Source organism: Balaenoptera musculus, chromosome 14 (genome assembly GCF_009873245.2).
Source record: "Balaenoptera musculus isolate JJ_BM4_2016_0621 chromosome 14, mBalMus1.pri.v3, whole genome shotgun sequence".
Taxonomy (NCBI): domain Eukaryota; kingdom Metazoa; phylum Chordata; class Mammalia; order Artiodactyla; family Balaenopteridae; genus Balaenoptera; species Balaenoptera musculus.
Window position 1 is genome coordinate 62,841,700 of NC_045798.1, and position 19,267 is coordinate 62,860,966.

At 52.0% G+C, this 19,267-nt stretch overlaps 1 protein-coding gene across 3 annotated transcripts in view; it reads left to right on the plus strand.

Moving 5' to 3' along the window:
- The window catches only part of RNF165 (ring finger protein 165), a 108,410-nt gene that overhangs the window by 54,240 nt on the left and 34,903 nt on the right, over window positions 1-19,267 (plus strand). The window lies entirely within an intron of this gene.

Genomic DNA, 19,267 nt, shown 5'->3' on the forward strand with positions numbered 1-19,267 from the left:
TCTCAGCCTGGCCGTTAGGACCATGACCAAAGGTCGGCATGATTGATGGGGGATCCAGAGAAGGGATCCAGACGGCCTTAGAAGCGCTGCCTTTGCAAACCGCACCCTTGTGACAGCCCGGGCCATCCAAGCAAGGGCGTGGTGGATGCCAGGGGCTCTGGAAGCTCTTCCCAGTCTTGGCACCATGTGGATCGGGTGGAGTTTCTGCTGCTTTTCCAAAAGGCTCAGTTTGGTCAAATCCAACAGGTGTCTCAGCAACCTGCTGGCTTCCCTTTTCCTCTGAAAGCCTGAGAGCTCTGGGAGGGAAATCTGAGACTGTAATTGAGATTCCCTGCAATGCTGTCTGTGTAAGGCTGGCTGGGAGAGGAGAAGCCTTTCAAAACACCAGGTTGTTAGAAACAGGAAGCTGCCTTCTGCCAGGAGTCACGGAGGTTCGCCTCAGAGGTGTCCTTCCTTCCTGCCCTCCGGCTTGGAAGAGGAAGGAACGGACACTAATTAGAGGTCATTCCTCTCCCTCATCTCTACCTTCAGCCTTTCCCAAGGTCAGGAGTGGGGCCTGTGGGTGGGAGGTCAAGTGGGACTACTTCCAGATCAGAGAATAATCAGACCAGTGTGTGTGGTTTCTCAGTGGTGACCAAGAGCAGAGATCACCATGTCAGACTTAGGGAGGGGTGTGTGGAGTGTGTGTGTATGGAGTGTGTGTGTGTGTGTGTGTGTGTGTGTGTCATGGGGAGGAGGCAGTGTGTCTGTGTGTGTGTGTGGTCATGGTGAGGAGGGAGTGTGTGTGTGTGTGTGTGGTCATGGGAAGGAGGCAGTGTGTGTGGAGTGTGTGTGTGTGTGTGTGTGTGTCATGGGGAGGAGGCAGTTTGTGTGGAGTGCGTGTGTGTGTGTGGGCATGTGGACGAGGCCTTGTGTGTGTGGAGTGTGTGTGTGGTCATGGGGAAAAGGCACTGTGTGTGGAGTGTGTGTGTGTGTGTGTGGTTATGGGGAAGAGGCAGTGTCTGTGTGTGTGTGTGTTCATTGGAACGAGATAGTGTGTGTGAGTATGGTCATGAGGAGGAGGCAGTATATGTGTGTGTGTGTGTGTGTGTGTGGTCATGGGGAAGAGGCTGTTTGTGTGTGTGTGTGTGTGTGTCATGGGGAGGTGGAACATGTGTGTATGCGGTCCTAGGGAGGAGGAAGTGTGTGTGGAGTGTGTGTGTGTGTGTTCACGGGAAGGAGGCATTTTGTGTGGACTTTGTGTGTGTGGTCATGGGGAGCAAGCAGTGTGTGTGTGTCATGTGGATGAGGCAGTGTGTGAGTGTGTGGTCATGGGGAAGAGGTGTTATGTGTGGAGTGTGTGTGTGTGTCAAGGGGAGGAGGGTGTGTGTGTGTGTGTATGCGTTGTGTGTCTGTGGTCATGGGGAGGAGTCAGTGTGTGAGTGTGTGTGTCGCCATGGGGATGAGGCAGAGTGTGTGTGCGTGTGTGTGTGTGGTCATGGGAATGAGGCAGTGTTTGTGTGTCTGTGTGTGTGGACATGGGGTGGAGACAGTGTGTTTGGAGTGTGTGTGTGTGAGTGTGTGGTCATGGGGAGGAGGCAGTGTGAGTGTGCATGTGGTCATGGGGAGGTGGTAGTGAGTGGGGAGTTGTGTGTGTGTGTGTGTGTGTGTGTGTGTGTGGTCCTGGGGAGGAGCCATTGTGTGTGGAGTGTGTGTGTGTGTGTGTGTGTGTGATGGGGAGGAGGTTGTGTGTGTGTGTGTGTGTGTGTCATGGGTAGAACGCACTGTGTGTAGAGTGTTTGTGTGTGGTTATGGGGAGGAGGAAGTGTGTGTGTTTGTGTGTGTGGTCATTGGGAGGATGCAATGTGTGTGGATGTGTGTGTGTGTGTTGTCAAGTGTAGGAGGCAGTGTGTGTGTGTGGTCACGGGGAGGAGGGTGTGTGTGTGTGTGTTTGGTCATGGGTGGAAGCATTGTGTGTGTGTATGGTTATAGGAAGTTGGCAGTGTTTGTGTGTATGTATCATGGAGAGGAGGCAGTGTGTGTGTGGGAGGGTGTCATGAAGAGGAGGGTGTGTGTGTGTGTGTGTGTGTGGTCATGGGGATGAGGCAGTGGGTGTGGAGTGTGTGTGTGTGTTCATGGGGAGTATATGTAGTGTGTGTGGAGTGGGTGCATGTGTGTGTGTGGTCAAGGGGAAGAGGCAGTTTGTGTGTGTGTTTGCGTCTGGTCATGGGAAGGAGGCAGTGTGTGTGTGTGTGTGTGTGTGTGTGTGGTCATGGGGAGGAGGCAGTGTGTGTGTGTGTGTCTATGTGTGTGTGGTCATGGGGAGGAGGCAGTGTGTGTGTGTGTGTGTGTCGGTGGGCCATGGGGAGGAGGGTGTGTGTTTGTGTGTATATGTGGTCATGGGGGGAGGCAGTGTGTGTGTGAGTGTGGTAATGGTGAGGGGGCAGTGTGTGTGGAGTGTGTGTGTGTGTGTCATCATGGGGAGGGGGCAGTGTGTGTATATGTGTGTGGTAATGAGGAGTATGAAGTGTGAGTGTGTGTGTGTCTGTGTGGTCATGGGGAGGAGGAAGTGTGTGTGGAGTGTTTGTGTGTCTGGTCATGGGAGGAGGCAGTGTGTGTGGTCATGAGGAGTAGGGTGTGTGTGTGTGTCTAGTCCTGGGGAGGATGTGATGTGTGTGTGTGTGTGTGTGTTGTCATGGGGATGAGGCAGTGTGTGTGTGGGGGGGGGGTCATGGGGAGGAGTGTGTGTGTGTGTGTGTTGTCACGGGGATGAGGCAGTGTGTGTGTTTGTGTGGGTCATGGGGAGGAGTGTGTGTGTGTGATGGGGAGGAGGCAGTGTGTGTGGAGTGTGTGTGTGTGTTTGTGTGTCATAGGGAGGAGGTTGGGTGGGGAGGAAGGAGGCAGGTAGAGGGAAGAACAAATACCAGGAGACCCGGTATCACTTGTTAAGTGCCTGTCTGGTGGCCTGATCCTTTGCCAGAAGCTGTGGATGGTCCAGCAGAATAAACCCAGCCGCCTGCCCCCAAGGTGCCCATCACTGTTGAGGCCATGAATCTGGCACAGGGGAGACCACTGGCCAGCCATGATGGACAGTGTCCCACGAAGCGTCAGATGGTGTGGCCGGGACTTCGGGGTAGGAGGGACACAGAGGAGGGATGTCAGGGAAAGTCTGAGGAAGAGGATGGTTTGGGCTGGACTGGCACCGTGCGCTTGGTGGGCCTTGAATTGCAGGGGGTCCACCTGCTGTTGAACTGAGAGCCCACAGTCCAGCCCCCAGGGGCTCTATGGAGACTAGTGGCCTTAAAGCTGCCGCCATCAAGGGGTCTGCTGCCTGAGACAGGAGAGGCCGAGCATCCTGAGCGCTGTGACCCCTCCCTCCTCCACGCAGCGCTCCTGGGTGGGTGGCTGCTCCCTGTCCTTTCTCCCTCTGGCTTCTGTCCTTCCTGCTTGGAGCCCCATCTCACACGAGACATGTCACCAACATCTAGTAGCCGCACAGGACACACGCATAGGGCAGTGGGCCTGAAACGGCACGTGCTAAAGCAGCTCCAGCGACTTCTTTTTTTTTTTAATTTTATTTATTTATTTTATTTATGGCTGTGTTGGGTCTTCGCTTCTGTGCGAGGGCTTTCTCTAGTTGCGGCGAGCGGGGGCCACTTTTCATCGTGGTGCGCGGGCTTCTCACTGTCGCGGCCTCTCTCGTTGCGGAGCACAGGCTCCAGACGCGCAGGCGCAGTAGTTGTGGCTCACGGGCCCAGCTGCTCCGCGGCATGTGGGATCTTCCCAGACCAGGGCTCGAACCCGCGTCCCCTGCACTGGCAGGCAGATTCTCAACCACTGCGCCACCAGGGAAGCCCCCCAGCGACTTCTTGTTGAGGTGTGGGCTCCTGGGAATGGCTCCAGAGATGCTGGCTCAGCAAACCTGCCACGGGGCCTGGGAACCTGCATTTAACAAAGTCCCCAGGAGGACCTGAGAAACTGCTTTGGTGTTTTATGATTGTGCAATACCTTCAACTACAGGGTTTTCCTAGAATTCTCTGCTGCCCTATGGGGTTGGCTGAGTAGGGATACCTGTGCCCATTTTCTGGATGGGAACAGTGGAGCCCGAGAGGAGAAGCACTGCCCAGTGTCACACAGGCAGTAAATAGGTAGTGGAACTCGGGTGCACTTTTCCATCAAACACCCTCACTAGACTGGATCAGGCAGTGAGGCCTCCTGGGAATGTGTACACTTGAACGGGGGTTGGGGGGGGGGCGGTGGGCAGGGAAGGGACGGCATGTGACTCCCTGGGGAGACCTGTTTTATCTGATTAACTAATGTGGATGGGTAGGTGTTGATAGGAAGGAAGAGAAGGGGGCAGCAATGAAAGGCAGGGTCAGGTGACAATGACAGTGTCCAGTGTGGCCTGCGGCCTGTCCTGGAGGCAGGTATTGGCTTCTTCCTCTCTTACCTCCGGGAGGGCCACCAGAGTCCCTGGAGTCATAGACTGTTCAAATGGAAGGCATCTCATTTTATAGGTGAGGATGTGGAGATGCAGAGCAGGGAATTAACTCACCCGAGGCTACGCCCTGGTTAACGACACGCCCTGGTTAACGACATGCTCAGATTCTGTGTTTCAGATTCAACAGCCGCTCATGCAGCGTCGGGGTCCAGGCCCCACTCTTATTCTTCTCACCGGTCTCTGACCGTTACTCTCATTTTCTCTCGAATTCCCTGATACTGACCCCTCACATTCTACGCTGTGTTTGGCTTTTCCAAAGCACTTTTGTGTACACCTTCTTGGAAGGTTATTGGGACAAGCGACCTCACTCCGTTTTACATGTAAAGAAACTGAGGCTTATAGGGTTAGTGAGGAGCAGATATAGGCCCAGACTCAGTGTTCTGGTCTTCAGGCCCCTGGAATGCTGGGCACTATGGCTCTTAGACAGGGCACCCCCAAGCTCAGATGGGACCCTCATCCCACTGCTTACCCTCAGCTGGCTTCATTTCTTGTGGTTGGATGTCCTGGCCTTGCTCTTTAGCTCCAGCCCTGACTTTTGAGAATGGGCCGGATATTTCTCCCCTCTCATCAGCTTCTCTCCTCTGAGCCTTTTACTCTGACCACGTCTTTGTACTTGGGCTTGGCCAGTGTCTGCATGGAGGGCAGAGATGTGATTGCTCACTTCTCTGGGTCCCTCAGAAGAGGGATGGGCCACCCAGCAGGTTCCTGGCAAATAGCTCTGACTTTATTAAGGACTCTGCCAGCTTCTTCCTGGCCTGCTAAAGGAGTGCTTGTACGGCCTCCATCCCTCTCTGACTCAGATCAAATGGGGACCTTCGGTCTGTTGATGGGCAATTTGTTAGATTGTGGACCCGCAGAAATAGGGAAAACATCGCCTGTATAGTGTTGTTCCTAGACAGTTGGAACACCGCCCCTATTCGCGTGGTCCGCAGCTGTACGGAACGCCCCTGTGTCTGTTAGTGTGGCGGCCTGGGTCTGCCAGGGCTGCTGTCGTCTCCCTCGGTCTGAACACAGCCCAGATTGTGCCAGCTTGTCAGCAGCCCTATCACTATGCTTGTGAGGCTAAATCCTGCCCCTCCACCATTTGCATTTTTCCCTCCTTGGTCTTCTGTTAGAATAAAATATGCTGGTTAGGGGCTCAGGATTAGGCTTGGAGACATTTGCAATCCCCACCCCACACCGGGATTATTGGGGAGAGTGGGTTTTGGATGGGCAGGTGAAAGGTGTGTGTGTGGGGGGAATGGGCTATAGGGAGGCTGAAGCCGTTAGAGGCAAAGCTTGTCACCATCAAAGCTAAGCCTTGTACTGGAAATGCTGGAAGGTCAGACATCCCCACAAGGCAAGGAGGGGTGTACTGTGTAGGCTGAGAGTCCTAGTGCCATGGGACATGAGCCTAGAACCCAGGGGAAGGCAAGGGCGCAGGAAGACTGGGCCTAGGCCCCCAGGGGCCTGCTCGGTCCTGCTCAGAGGCGAGGGCAAAGCCTGCTACCAGGCCCTGTCTGAGAGCGAGGACCTGGGAAGTGGGTCCATTTCCCAGGGAGCCACTTCAGCTGCCACAGCAGCCCAGGCCTGGCCTGGGGCCTCCCAGTTGCTCTATAGGCCACACAAAACTCAGCAGATCAGCAGATTCCAGCCGAGGTGGTCCAAGGCCACCATGAAACAGCGTTCCTCCCCCGCTGCCACTTCTCCAACCACAGGGGGTCACTCAAGGACATTTTTTCCTTATTGTGGAATTTTCCAGATCTCAGTGTCCCTTAATTAAGAATGAAGTTTCTTTGTATTTAAATTCTATAATGGATCCAAGAGCACGAGAGCAAAAAGGACCTAAGCAAGTGCCTCATCCCCTTCTGAATGAGAAAGTGACTGGCCCGGGGTCACCGTGTTACTCAGTGCAGCAGGGCCTGGCCCACACCTGGGTCAGACGACAGTGAAGGCACACGTGAAGGGAGCTGGGTCTCACCCCGTCCTCTGCCCTTCCCACTAAACCCTCTTTAACAAATGTCAGCCACCAGCAGGGCTGCCCTTTAAGTGACAAATCATGGCATCAGCCTAGTGGAGCTTCCTGGCACCTGGGACCTTAGAGTTGAGGAGGCCTTGGAGGTGTTGCCTCCTATGGTCCTCAAATAGGGCAGGAAGACCCATGCAGGGTCCAGGAGTCCAGCTGATGGCAAGCGTCTCCTGCCAAAGTGGGGGGCTTTACACTGTGGGAGCAGCTATCTGCTTTTATTTACTCTATGCTGGGCGTGGGGGGGGGGCTCTCAGTAAGATCTATTCACACAGAAAAGAAATCGGAAACCATAAATCTGATGCAAACTCAGAACACCTCTTCTTGCTACCCAGCAAGAGGCTTTGGGCTGAACTTTGTCTTGGAAAGGTCTCCCCCATCATGTGTGAGGCAATCCAGTCTTCCCTCTTCCATTTAAAAAAAAAAGACAATACACTGAACATATTTAAACTGTGCAATCTGATGGGTTTGGACATATGTATATACCTGTGAAATCATCTCTTCCCTGTTGGTTAGCTCTTCTTGATCACTTATTAATTCATTTATTAGATCAGGTACTTATTGAGCATGTACTATATGCTATGGGCTGTTAAACAATTTTACATTCAGTTAGAACCTGCCTTCCTCTAAATTCTACTCTCCAACCCCAGCTTCACCAGGGTTGCCAGATAAAATACAGGATGTTCAGTTAAATTAGAATCACAGACAAACAACGAATGGATTTTTAAATAAGTATGTCCCAAATATTGCATTTTTATACTCAAAAATCATTCATTGTTTATCTGAAATTCTGATTTAACTGAGTAGCCTGTATTTTTGTTTGCTAACTGGCAACCCTAAGCTCTACCCACTTGAGCTGTATAGAATTCACGTGTTCTCTGTCCTGGGACAGCCCTTCTGGTGTTTGAAGATGGGTCCCAGTGCTCCCACATGCTTTGAACCTTCCTGGTGTTCAGAGCGCTGGAGAGAGCTTGCTCTGGTCTCAGTGCCATGAGTCTAATTATTGATATTAAGATTGTGTGACCCTTTTCCAGTCAAGTCCCATGGCTCCTGTTGAGCTCGTCACACTCAAAAACTCATGGCTCATGTTTACTTTGGTGCCGTCAGGCAGGCCTCCCCTCCAGCCCTCAGGCAGAGGTTTTGAACAAAGCATTGGCTTCTCCATCTATGCCGATGAGATTTCATCTTGTTGGTTTATTCATGCTTCTAGGCCATTGGCATGTCATGGAAGCAGAGGTCTGTCACCTAGCAAAAGTTCCATCCCTCCCAGGTTAGAATATATTCATACCTGATAAATCTGACAGTAGATCTTCAGTCAAGTAACTGGTGGAAATGTGGACAGACCAAGCCTAAGCACAGATGCCCAAGGCGTGCCCTGGAGAGAGACCTCCCGCCCCCTCCTCCTCCCCTCTTCCCTTCCTGCAGGTTGACAATAACGCTCATTGGACCAACTCGTCTGAGTGTAGTATCTATTACCCACATGACATTTCCTATTTTTATCTACAAACATTTCATAACAGTCTAATTCAATTTTCTCACTCATTCATTTCAGTGGATACTTATTGCATGCTTCCTTGTGCAATCTGTCAGATGCCTGGTGAAAATCAGATCCATTACACTCTCGTGTTCTTCATCTCCCAGCCCAGGTGACCCCATCACAAAAGCTCATTCTTTAGGGAACTTGCTGGTCCCTGGTGATTATCAGTCCCCTCTTGCTCCCCCTTCCCTTTTTAAGTCATCACAAACCATTTTAAAATCCATTAAAAATTTGTCAAGGTGTTTTATATTCTAATTTAAAATTTCTGGATTTCATCTTTTTTCCTTGTGGGAAAATTTAAACACAATTTACAGTCTGAAACGTCTGCCCCTCTGCTGCGATTCTTGTTTCCTCAAAAATTGCACAGTAGTTCTGGGGTCCCATTGGCAAGTTCCTTGTTTGTGCTGCGCTGTAATTTAATGTAGTTGGAAGATGTAGTTCAGTGAATGGGCTGAGTGGCTCCCTTACTCTTTTGAACTTAATCCAATGAATTCTCACTAATTTGTTGGATGTAGGTCAAGGACAGGAGAAAGGGTGGTGGAAGGAGAGTAACAGATATTAAACACTTATTTTGTGTCAGACATGCAATGCATTCAGTATTCATTATATCATTTCACTCTCACCAAACTTGATGAAGTAGAGCCCCATTTTTGAGTTGGAGAAACTGAGGCTGAGAAGTTCAGAGACATTAAAGGAGGTGCTCAAGGTCACACAGCTGGGATGGCTATGTGATACATGCAGAATTCACATCTGGCTTTGTTTAGCTTCAAATCTGTGTTCTTTCTACCGTCCTGCAGAGCTAAGCTTTACTTTAAGTCTAATATGGCAAAACCCATTTTTTTGGGGGCGGGATGAGGTTCATCATAGAATTCCTTCTGATGTAAGAGCTGATTCATCACATGAGTTTGTCGTTTTGGAACCCATCTACTGTGTATAGCATGGCGGACTGGGTTGCTGCTCTCTGGGACACAGAAACTGAGTGACTTGTTGAGTGTCCCGTGATGGACTTTTTAGCTGAGAGGTGAGCTCGCCTTCAGCTCCGAGGCTCCCCAGCAGTAGGAGTGCCTGTGGCCAGGGACACAGTCGGAGCAGCTGCTGGGAGGCGCGGAGCTCTGCGAGCCGATGGGCTGACTCCTGGAAGGTGGCCTGGCTGGAGTGTGCATGGCAGTGGAGGCCCGAGGGGCAGAGGGCCCAGCGAGGGCCAGAGTAGTGGTCCAGGCGGGGACAATGAGAGCAGCAGACACAGCTGAGGCTGTGGGAGGGGGCCAGTGGTTATAGAGGCGACGGGAACCACGGAAGTGGGTGAGGGAGTGGACGGAAAGGGTGGAGGAGAGGGAGTCAGGGAGAGACCATTGGAAGGTTCCCAGGACCCAGCCATGGGTCCCGGTGAGTTCTGTACGCCCCCAGGGCAGAGGAACAGGTGGGAAGGAAGGGAAAACAATTTGATTTGGATGAATTGAGTCTGAAGTGTACATGGGAAACCCAGACAAAGAGCTTCTTACGGTCTGGGCTGGTGGGAGAGATTCTGGGTTTACTGTTGTGAGGGCGGATGTTTCGTACAGTTATTTGTGTGCACGACCTTCCCTGCAATAAACTTCCCTGCAGAACCGATGTTCCCTTCCTGCCTCCCAGGTGAGCTGCTCCCTGGGGCTGTGCACATGTGTGCACCCTTGTACACGCATCCACACACAGAACACATGCGCTCACATATGTGTACATAGCCATACACCCTTACACACTCACCCACACACTCACATACACACCCACACATTTGTGCCTCTTTACACACTCAGCCCACACTTTTCTCACACATTCACACACACAGTGTACACCCTTGCACACATCCACACCCACTTTCCTCTCAGACACACTTACACACTCCCATTGTACACACACACACACGAGCACATACACGTATCGTGTACACCCTCACTCACTCATGCACTCCTGCAATCCATTTACACACCCATCATCCTGACACACTCACCCTCACTCCTTCACTTGCCCACATTCGTGCACTCCCTCGCACACGGCTGCCCTTACTCATCCCCACCCCCACCCACGAGCTGCTCCGGCTGCGTTCAGCCGGCCCCTCCTCGTCCTCCTGGGGGCGGCTGCCATCAGGACACTGAGTGCCGGGCTCCGCAGTCAGGGGGCCCCACTTGGGGTGGCTCCCCCCCGCAACTGCCACCAACCCCGCGGGTTCTTGGCTAGGGTGCTGGCTGGGGCTGGCTGACTGAGGCCGATCCCCTGAGGGACTTGCAGCCCTTCTGTCCTTCCTGATTCCAGGCTTCCAGGAAACACGAGACAGGGTGTCCTTGGAGTGGAACCAAGGGTCGGAACGAGAGTTCGTCATGAGCCTCTTGTCTGGCTCGTTGGACATGAGAAGCCTGACTTGCCTGGGTCACCCTGCCCTTGGTGGCAGGTTAGGGACTAGAGCACCAAGATCTGGGGCAGGGGGCTCTCAGTGCGCCCTGGCTGACAAGGGTGACCAGAGGAGGATCAGAGGTGAGCCCAAGTTTTGAGGTTGGCCACAGGGCACCCCGTCGGCAACGAGGTTACATGTTGGGGGCCCTTATGCTCCTGTCCTGTCCCACGGGAGTTGCCTCCCTGGGGCAGGGCATGGCTGGCACCCGGGCTTGGACAGCTCCAGGTGCTGGCTTGCCCAGCCCGGAATCCTGATGCTGATGGGGACACCCAGGGGTAGGGTAGGCAGAGCGGGGCTGTCTTTCCTGACATCATCCTCGTTCTGTCCCCAGACAGCCTAGTTTCCCTTTAAAAATGACTATTTATGGAGCTCTTATTTAAGAGTTATCTAAAACCTTCTAGAACTTTTCTTTTGCCCCTGCCTCTACCACCTCTTGGGGGGACATGAGGACTATAAATTGCATCCTACCGCATACAGTTGGGCTTCCTTTGATTTGCTTGAATTCCCCTGTGCTTGAGATCTATTTGAAGTACGGGGATCGGTGACAAGGGCTGCTGCCTCCCTTTCCAGGGCACATGCGACCTTCACCCCGCAGGGTGGGAGACCAGCTCTGGCCCAGGCATCGGCGGCAGACCCACCCAGCCCTTTGGAGGTACAAGCCCCCACCCCCCTCCCCAAGCCAATCTCCTGACATCCCCGCCAAGCTCTGCGGCCGACAGCTGGCGTGGGGATTAGCTCTTTCTTGCTTGCTCACCTGTGCTTCCTCTTTTGTACATATTGTCTTTATTATTATTATATGGCTTTATTTCTTCTGCTATTATAAAATCATGTAACAATAAATTTGGAAAATATCATTCCTAATCCCATCATTCAACAGGACCATGCCTAACCTGTTGGCACTTCCCTCTAGATTTTCTCTCTGGGCAGATGAGGTCTTGTTTAGTTTAGTTTTGTTTTTTAAGTTGAAGGTTAATCCCTTATATTGCAGATGCCATTTCCAGACCTGCGGCTCTAGCCATGGCTTACATGGGGAAAAAAAATGAATCACAGCTGCTATTCATAGCTGGATTTTTAAAATTAAGAGCAGGGAAGCACTTGCTGGGAGCTGGCACTGGGCTTGATGCCTTGAGGCATGTCAGGTTATTTCTGCCTGGAAGGAGCATACATTCCACTTGAAGTGATAAGATCCATGTTGGGGGGGGGAGTTGGAAGTTGGTTGACATCACAGGTATTGTGTCATCACAAATGTCACAGGCTGCTTGGGAGAGCCTTGCCTACTGAGAAGCACAGAGATTGATGGTGTCTTCAGGAATCCAGGGTGGTGAAGGCCCAGTGGGGTGGGCAGAGAAGCCCTTCTGGAAGAGGCGGGGTTGTGGCTGAGCTTTGAAGTCTTTGCAGATGGATGTTCGGGGAGGGGTTGTATCTCAGACTGGGGAAACAGCCCGGGGAGATGTTTGGAGGTGAGAAAGCTCCAGCATGTCTGGAGGCCTGGAAGTAGCTGGGCAGGCAGGGGTAGTAGGCTGGAGACAGATGTGAAGGGTAGCATCTGCCCTGGAAGGAGTAGGGAACCATGGAGGTGCCTGATAAAGATGCTGCCACAGAGGCTGCTGATTCAGGGGAAGGTGGGCAGGAGGAATCTCAGGTCTGCTTTAAGGAACAGTGAAGAGGCCGCAGGAGATGGAGGGGGGATCTGCCAAGGAGCAGCCTTGCCTTGCCATCCCTGGCCCAACCTCCCTCCTACCCAGAGCCAGAGCTGATCTTGGGCCAATATGACTGGCATCTATAATGACAGCCTGGAGTGTAGAACGCCTATAGAAGTGGAACACTCAGCACACAGACCGACTTCCTAGGTTCAAATTCCAGGTCTATCCCATTAAAGCCCACCAACCAAGACCACCAAGAATATACCCGTAGCCAAACAAAGTCAGGCGTATTAGCCTGATGCAGCAAGGGAGAGCACACACCATGGGAAACTGCGGGGCACCTCAAAAGGGGGCCTTAAAGAAGGGGCGCTTATGGAGTTTGGGGGCTGGAGTTAATTATAGCACGGTCATGGTCAGAGTTGCTAAACTAGGGCCTTGCTGGAACAGTCAGAAGTCATATCTTTAGAACATACAAGCCTATTTGGAATTGCTGTCAGATCAGTTTGTCTGTGGTCTTATCTTGGAACATATGGGTGTGAATGAGCTGGTGTCAAAAGAATTTGAGCTTAGATAGTCTGTGCTGTGCCATTTAACTGTTTTATGAGTCACTGCACAGGCCTTTTTGCAAATTGTGGTTTCTGTTTCAAGTCTCAGTTCTCTACTTACTGCCTAGATGCCCTCAGGGCCATTTCCTACTTCAAGTTTGTCTGTGGGCACGTTATGTGCCCTTGCTCTACCTAGGTTTCCTCACTGAGTAAGAGGGGATAATAACAGTAGCTACACCATGGAGTCCTGAGGGTTACAGGAGTCAATATGTGTAAAGCGTCTGACAGTGCCTGGCACACAGTGGGTCCAATATAAATGTGAGCCATCATTATAACCACAAGCCTTTGGGACTGAGAAAAAGAATGTTGATGGCTCCACTGCCCCAAAAGAAAAGATAGCCTGCAAGGTTTTTTTCCACTTAAGGGGGGAAAAAAGGACACGTTGATACGAGATACTTTGACCGAACAGGATGGTGTTCCAGGGAGCAGCCGCCATAATCTAGAATAAACAATCTTCTTTGACTGGTGTCATCTTCTGAGAAGGCGGGAAGGCAGGGGATCACAGGATGCTTTGAGGTTTGGGGCACATCTACAGGGAAAAGGGGTGACACACTCTTCCTTGGTTTAGTCAAGGACAGAACAGGAGGGAAGGGACTAAGGCACTGACATTACAAGTTTGGATTTCATAGAGAAAGACTAGTTTGACTCTGGGTCGTTAAGTATCGGGGTGGGGAGGCTAAGAGGCTGTGGACTCCTGGCCACATCTGAGTAGGGTGGAAATTGTGGTGCAGTGGCGGGACTTCTGTACTGGGCGTCAGGTGGCCTGGGTTCCAGCACAGAACTGCTTCTAGTAGCCCAGGGGTGGCTTTCTGCAACTCATTCCTCACCCTGCGTCTTAGCCTTCCCATTAATAAGTGAAGGATTTGGAGGGCCTTTCAGAGTCTTTGCTTTCTTCACTTCAAGGCATCCTGGAGATCATGGTCCTTCTTTCTCATGACTGTACAATGTTCCCTGAACACACGGTTCACTATTGATGGACATTTGGTTGTTTCAGTCTTTTGCACTTCTTATGAGAAATGGTGCACATTTTGTGTATAAAGCATACATAGCTTTATATGTATGCGTTTACCTGTAGGATACCAGGTGGAGTTACCTGCTGACAAGGGTTGTGCATTTGTGATTTTCATGGCCATTGCCAAATAACTCTCCACAGAGGTTGCACCAAATTAGAATCCTACTGCCAAGTTGTGGGCCCTGCCATTTCACTGATGTGGCGAGCGTGGTGGGTGGGAGGTCTTGACGATCCCTCCAATACACCTTCCACCTCTAAGGTTACATGGCAGGGTCCTGCTCTGCTTCTGCTGCATTTCTTAAGGCACCAAAAGCTTAGCTGGGCTTGGCTTCATGCTCCTCTCCTTGCACCATGCTTTTCTGCTCTCCAGCTGGTCCCAGTGAAAGAGAGAGAGAGAATGAGAATGATTGAATGAGAGAGAGTTCTAGGTGCTCAATGTCTCACCTGTGAGATGCCAGCAACTGTCGTCATTCCAACTTCTGTGTCCACACACCTGGCTCCCCACAGTCAGGGTGGAGGTGGAGGAGGAGCCGGCCAGCCGGCTGTGTGTGTTATGGTGAAGGTCAGAGCCCCTTAGGCCATGAGACTGAAGGGCGAACTCATGGTCCAGTGTCCTGCATACCGCCTTCAGGATCAGGATCATAATTCATTAGCTTCACGAGACTCCTGATTCTTGGTGGAATTTTAACTTTGGGAGGTGTTGGGGCCTAGATCTTGCTTGTGACCTGGAGCCCTGCCTGGAAACACTCAAAGCTGTCACCAATAACCATCCATGGGCTTAGCTCGAGGGAGGGCCTCCCTGACAGACAAACAAGTGGAAATCCATCACAGAGGAAGTGTAAACAGACCCAGAGAGTGGAAGTGCCACTGTCCCCCAGTTTTCATCACTGATGTGGCACATGGTGAACTCGCTTTCTGCATCCTTTCTTCAATTGTCCAGGCTAATAAAAGTGGTCAGCAAGTAATCCCTTGATTTTCTACATGTGCCTTTGTAATGTTTACAGGACCCCCCGGGGTCCTCTCCATACACACTCATTAATTAAACATCTCCTGGGCACCAGTGTGTGCCAGGTGCTGGCTGTGTATAGGTGGCAGATGACCAAGACCCTGCCTCTACCCTGGGGAAGTTGCTAAGACAAGGCTCCTTGTGACAAAAATGGGGTGGAAAGTGACAAGTGTCATAGACAAGACACGCAACACATGCCTGATGGTTCCAGGCACCCTCCTCCCCAACTTAGTGACAGCTCTCTTACTTTGCCTTCCCCAAGCATCCAATAATTTCGAGAGTTTAAGGAAGGGAGAGAACCAGAGTAGAAAGGAGAGGACCACTCCATGGAGAAGGTGGGGTGAGGCCTGGCAGGAGAGAGCCGCAGCTCTAGCATTTGCTGGTTTAACAGGGTCACTGGCAAGTTGCTTTGGGCTGGGTGAGTTTGAAAGATGTAGTGACATTGGCTGGAGAAAAGAAAGAGACACATTTCCTAGAGGCCCCTGTATTAGGCCTTTGCTGATGAGGTGATGCCATGCGGCCATGATTAATAGGACACGTATTTCTGGGTCAGTTGATTATTTCTCACCCTTGCAGTAAGAGGGGTTGCATGGAGTCATTTGCATTTTCCTCGCAAATCCCCTTTACTACTGATCCATTCATTTCAACACAGCTTTGTTAAGTACCGACTGTGTGCCAGCAATGAACTAGACCATGGAAGTCTTGCCTCATGGAGTTGACATTCTATGTGTGTCTTCAACTCTGAGCAAGTACCTATCCCGGGGAGGGTCACTTGTATCTTCGAGAGGGATTCCGAAGGGGTGGAGCTCTACTGGTGGAATCTCAGGCATGGGTCAGATATTTAGGACTGTTCACCCAATGTGAACAAAAGTTGGAGGGTGTTCAAGGAAACCAGATTCAATCAAGTAGCTGGATGTGCCCTAATGATGACCTTGGGCTGGGCCATGTGTGTATGTGACCTTTGCCTCTCCTTGGTCCCTTTCTCCTGGACCCTTGGATGCCCTTTGGGAGGGGAGGGTCTAGGGCACCATGGTGTCCAGCACCCTGGAGTGGCACCCAGGATGCCAGGCTCTCTGGGCTAAAAGCCTCTTGTCAGCAGAGTAATTGGATCTGACTTGCAGCAGGCAGGAAGCAGAGGTATTCAAGTCAGTCATGCTATTTTTAAACGCCCTCTCTTCCCCAAGTGCAGATCTCAAGCTCAGCAGGAGAGGACGGCTCATCTCATCTCAGAGCCTTGGGAATCAAAGCGCAGTCCCTGCCCCCAAGCTTGAGTCTCCCCACCCCCATCCTTCAAAATCAGATCTCACACTGGGCAACTGTCCATGAACCCTGCCACGACCGCGTGTCCTGGTTGGGGAAAGTGTGGACTCCAGGGGCCTCAGGGTTGTGGAGACACATCCTGGTTTGGGCTGACTGTTCAGCTGGCAGGAGACAAGCCAGCAACCCTGGTCTCTTGGTTGCCTGGCAGCCTCGGAGACTCACCACTGAGCTTGCTGGCAAACATGTCCCTGCCTGTCTGCCACTGTCTTTGACTCTCAGGAGCAGCTCATAGCTGCCTGTCAGGCTCTGAAGACAGCGGGAGTCAGAGCAGAGAGCAGGCACCCTCCTGCCAAACCTCCCTCTGGGAGCTGATGCAGCTCAGGGTGTGGAGAGGGCTCCCGGGAGGCCGGCGCTCAGTCATGCTGCCCGGGAGGCTGCCTCGTTTGTCTGCTGCTTCTCACTCGCCGCGCTCCTCTCCCCAGCTCCCCCAGCTGCGGGGTCTCTGAGACACACGTTGGCTGTGAAACGTTCCCTCTCCAGGGGAGGCAGGGCAGACAGGAATGGCAATTGCCAAAGGGCCTGACCACCCCGCACTCTCGGAGGAGGACAGGCCACCTCTGCAGGAGCTGTCATGGAAGTGGAGACACTGCCAGCAACCAACATGGAGTGCACGCCTTCCATGCTCCAGACGTCACACCTGTGGGCCAGGTGTCACTGTGCCCTGTTACAGATGAGGCCACAGAAGCCCAAAGTGTAGCCCCTGGCCAAGGTCACTGGCAGGTCCTCCCTGTCCCTGACAAGTATTCTCAACTCCCCCACTCCCCACAGAATTCCTGAGGCCTTGGGCCGCTTCAAATGAGGGATGCCTCACGTTCAATACCTCCCTCTCTTTCAGAAGCTGGAGGTGTTCCTGGCCTTCCCGCCTTAGCCAGGCGGAGCTAGGCTCCTTGGCACTCTGCTAAAGCTTGCTGCTTCGGGTGACGGGTCTTGAACTCAGTTTTCAAAATTGTTTGGTTAAAACATTGCAAGCTGGGAAGCCTGCCAAGGCTTCTTCTCTCCCGAGTGGAATTAGAATAAGGCAGCTGCCTGACCCTGTCCAACGGCCCTGATTCCCAAGTTCACACCCCAAGCACCTTTTGTAAAGCAACGTCACCGGAACCCAGCCTTAACCTGAGGTAGATATGTGGTGACATCCGAGGGGCCCTGGAAAGACCCTTCCCACCACAGAGTACACCTGCTGTGGGTGTCAGACCTGAACTCACGGCTACAGGGCCTCCCCACGCTTTCTCAGCAGATCTGAGTTATAGTTTCAGATCGGGGGTGGTGGACGCTCTGTGGAACAGAGAAGTTCCACAGAACTGAGCCCAAATCCACCTTGCGTCAGCCCTGCTACCTGGGAGGTGTGACAGCAAGGTGTTTACTTTCTTTGCACTTCAGCCTGCTTGTCTTTTAAGTGGGGAGAGACAAAGAGCTGAAATTTGGGGAGAGAAATGGGAGACAGTTGTGGGAGGTCCTGGGAACCTGGGATGAAGGAGGGGGAGGATGAGAAAGGGGGGCAGAACAACCCTGAAGATTGACCACCTTTCCTATTTTGCTATATGGACATTTTTTTATTATTTTATTTTTAAAACTACTCTGTATTTTAACAACCACAAAATACATACACGTGGTACAAAGGTCATATGGCACAAAATGATGTATACAAACAGATAAAACCCCATTCCCCTCCCTCTTCTGCCCCCAGCCACCCAACGTTTCTCCTCGTGGGGAATCACCGTTGCCAGGCCTCATGGATCCTTCCAGAAATCATCTGAGTATTTGCTTTTGCTGCACATGTGCTGAAATCTAAACCACACAATGTAAATCAAACTGTTACAGCATCCTCAGGTTCTTCCCATCTATGTGCTTGCTGTAACATCTTTGATAATAGGCCTCATTATGTGTAAGTCACTTTACAATTTTCAAGGTGTTTTACCCCAGTGTATCTCCAATGAATCCAGGACAATCCTGGAGGTAGAGATGGCAATATCCTTATGCCCATTTTGCAGGTTGGGAAGTGGAGATTCAGAGAGGCTAAGCTACTTGCCTAAGGCCACACAGCGAGTGAGTGATTAAGACCCATTTAAACGCAACTTACCTTCCCCTTGAGGGAAAATACTTCACTCCCCCATATTGTGTTGGGTATAGAGCAGGTATTTAGCAAAAAATAATTGACCTGGTAAACCTGGACTGTGTGTAGGCACTGCCAACAGGCAGGCCTGACTAATCCCAGCAGGCCATGGGGCAGGTTGTGGATACATGTGTACACTCACATACACTCAACACCCACACGCCTCCCCCCAGACTCGGGAAGGGCACACAGCATGTGGAGTCCCTTGCCCTGGCAGAGAGGGAGAGGTGCATTGGTAGCTGGGGAGGGTCTCTTGAGAGGCCATGTTAGGTTTGGTGGGGGCCAGCTTGCCTCCAATAAACATCTTCATTTCATCCACCACAGCCTTACAAATGGGGACTGTGGATGGGATCAGGGCTTGACTGGAGCTACAAGTCCCATGAGGCCTCTAAAGAACCTGGCGACTGGCCTTTATTCTCGGCTCTTGGATACCCCGCTAGCTTCAGAGGACAGCTGGAGCTCCAGAGATGCAGGCTGGTGCAGTTTCAGGGCCTGGGAGAGACCCCGTGTCTCTTCAAAGTGCCCCCATCCCAGGCCTGGATGACCTCGGCCAGAGATTGACATCAGCTAAATGCCCATGGGAGACCTAACCTAAAATTACCAGCAATTTGCCTAAGGAGCCCCCCTCCCCGCCTCCTCAGTGTATCTGGCCCTTTATTGAGAACATACTTTGATGGTGCTGACAGTGAAAGAAAGACAGGTTTGGAATCAGAAAACCAGGCTCCAAACTCCCAGCCCTGGGCCAAATGATGTGGGGTGAGTCTGCCTAACCCTCTGAGCCTCAGTTCCTTCATCTCTAAAATGGGGATAGTGTCATAATTCACCGAGCTGGATGGCTGTGGGGCTGGCTGCATTTGGGAAATGCTTTGTAAGAGGTGACATGATGCACCGGCATTACTGAGAGCATCACAGAGGCACCCGTGTGGGGTTCCTGAGGGACCTGGAGCACCTGGGGTGGAGGAAAGACAAGCAGGGAAGCAGAAAACAGTGCCTGAAGCCCTGGAAAAGGACACCAGCCCTGGGTGGAAAGTCAGAACGCCCAGTGCTGCACCAAGCTGGCTACTCAGGGCTGGGGATTGTCCTCAGCCCTTTTGACTTTGCTGTTGGCATTTCCCCCACTA